Raw genomic sequence first — 2,221 nt, 5'->3', positions numbered from 1 at the left:
GGTTGGGGGAGTCATAGGGAGCAATAGCAATGTACTGGTGATTTGAAGTTGAAAACGAAGATCGGGGATGCCCAATTCAGAAGAGAAAGAAAGACAAATAAGAACAAAGTCTCAAGGAATCATTTTGTCTTACATTTACCTAAATTTATAATTATAGACAACGTGCATGTCTCACACACTCTCTCTCTCTCTCTCTCTCACACACACACACACACACTGGAGCTGACGTTCTCCTCAAGAATCATAGACAAGCTTTCTCATCTTCCCTCCCTCCCTCTCTCCCTGCACCTCTCTCTCTCTCTCTCTCTCTCTCTCTCTCTCACACACACACACACACACACACACACACACACACACACACAAGCCAGCAACTGTGTGGTCTTTGCACTGCCAGATGCTTCGCAGTCACAAACAGGACCAGCAGTGGGATGATAAGCAATACCAAAAAAAGCCCTTTGGGGCACAGCCCTGAGAACCAATCCTCATGCAAAGAGAATTGTGCTGGAAAAAGTAAGGGTTGAAGCCAGACAGGCAAATTCTGATATCAGGAAGTGTGTCAGGGTGCAGCTCATGGAGAACACCATAGATCACAGCGTTTATGCTCAGTGATGACTATTTGAACTTCAATGAGGAAAATGATGAAGTTCTGGTTGCTGGAATTGGTCTAAAGGTCATGTTGTAGATCATATCCCTGGAGTCTGCTTTAAGGCTGTTAAAGTAGCCAATGTGACTCTTTTAGTCATGTACAAAGGCAAGAAGAAAAAGACTATGATCATAAATTTTGGCTGTGGAAATGCAGTAATACATTTGTATATTAAAAACATAGACTAACAAAAACCCCAGTATCAGACAGGAGAAACCTCCATTCAAAAGGTGGGTCAAGGTAGTTCATGTGACTCCCCAAACAATATAGACTACTGTTGCCCTTCCTTGCCTCACGGAGGTTGAAGGTAAGTCCCATTGCTGAAGAAAATCCTGCACTCAGAACACAGGACTTGGGTGGTTTCAGCTGGATCTAACCTGAAAGCCTCCCTCCTGCAGTATAGTTTCCATGGTACCAGAAAATACTGTTCAAGGTGCCAAGGGAGGGAAACAATTAAGCAGTCCTACCCAGCTGCAATGCCTATGAGCCACAACAATGGCCAGCATGGCAAGATATATGTAAAGGAGCAGTAAGTGGCACTCACATATAAATGGTAACCAACAGCTCTCTAATTGAACTTAAGGCCCATTCAACAGGAGGGGAATAATGCCTGGTACTAGAAACTTAACCAACTTTCTGGGACTAGTGAGGTCGTAAACCTAAGAAAAGAATCCACTACCATCACTTTGCTAGACCAGCATGATTTCTTCCTACATTCTAAATCTTATCCTTATACCCTTAAATAAGTGCAGCTACCACTCCTCATCTAAGAAGCTCCTCTACAGTAAATAGAGATCATCACAGAAAACCACAACTGGAAACAATGCAGAGATTGATGATCCTGGGAAGCCTAACCCCAATGGATACATGTATTTCACAGCTCCTGCATCTATGGCTCAGGGAAGACTGTGGATGAAGAGCTGGAAAGATGGTTCAAACAAGAATACTGGGAAGTCTGCTGTGAAAATCTATTCTAGAAATGTCTGCATAAACAAGAATGGAACACTGGCAACATCAATAGTGATCATGTTAACACAGAATGCAAGGCACAGGTTCATGGGGTTCCACCCCTGGATGAAGGACTACAGAGAGCTAACAATGGCTGAGAAAAGGAAGAATTAGCCTTTCCCAGGGATGGGATTCTGAACTGGTTATCCAGTACAAAGTGGTCAGCCCTGAAGCCATATATACACAAACAATAAAATGGATTCAACATGATGTATTTATATATTTGTACAGACACGTGCTTATATGTATGTAACAATAAAAAGTAATGAAAAAGAGGCTATCAATTTGAAGGAGAGGCATGGGAGCGGTTGGAGAGGGGGAAGGAAAGGAAGGGGATAAGTGATGTACTATTTTAATTAAAGGTGTATTAGAATAGGGATTTTTTTTCAGAGGGTCTTTTTCTCTGTGTCTGCTGCATGTGTTGTTTCCTCATACCAATAAAATGCCTTTATGTCTTGGTAGGTGAGTTTTCTCTGCTGCTATCTGTTGTTCTTCAGGGGCGTTTTTCTGTCTTTAAATATTTTAACTAGAAGAGAAAACAAACTCAAACAAGACCCCTAGACCTCATAA

The 2,221-nt window shown here is 42.1% G+C and overlaps 1 pseudogene; it reads left to right on the top strand.

Moving 5' to 3' along the window:
* The first annotated feature begins 383 nt into the window (after positions 1–383).
* Positions 384–831, top strand: LOC147004472 (small ribosomal subunit protein uS12 pseudogene; annotated as a pseudogene).
* Positions 832–2,221: the final 1,390 nt, after the last annotated feature.

This window comes from Mus caroli, unplaced genomic scaffold, assembly GCF_978045245.1.
Source record: "Mus caroli unplaced genomic scaffold, Mus_caroli_1 scaffold_5, whole genome shotgun sequence".
In the NCBI taxonomy this organism is placed as follows: Eukaryota; Metazoa; Chordata; class Mammalia; order Rodentia; family Muridae; genus Mus; species Mus caroli.
Note: the sequence above shows the minus strand (reverse complement) of the source record. Positions and strands in the feature narration are given on the sequence as shown.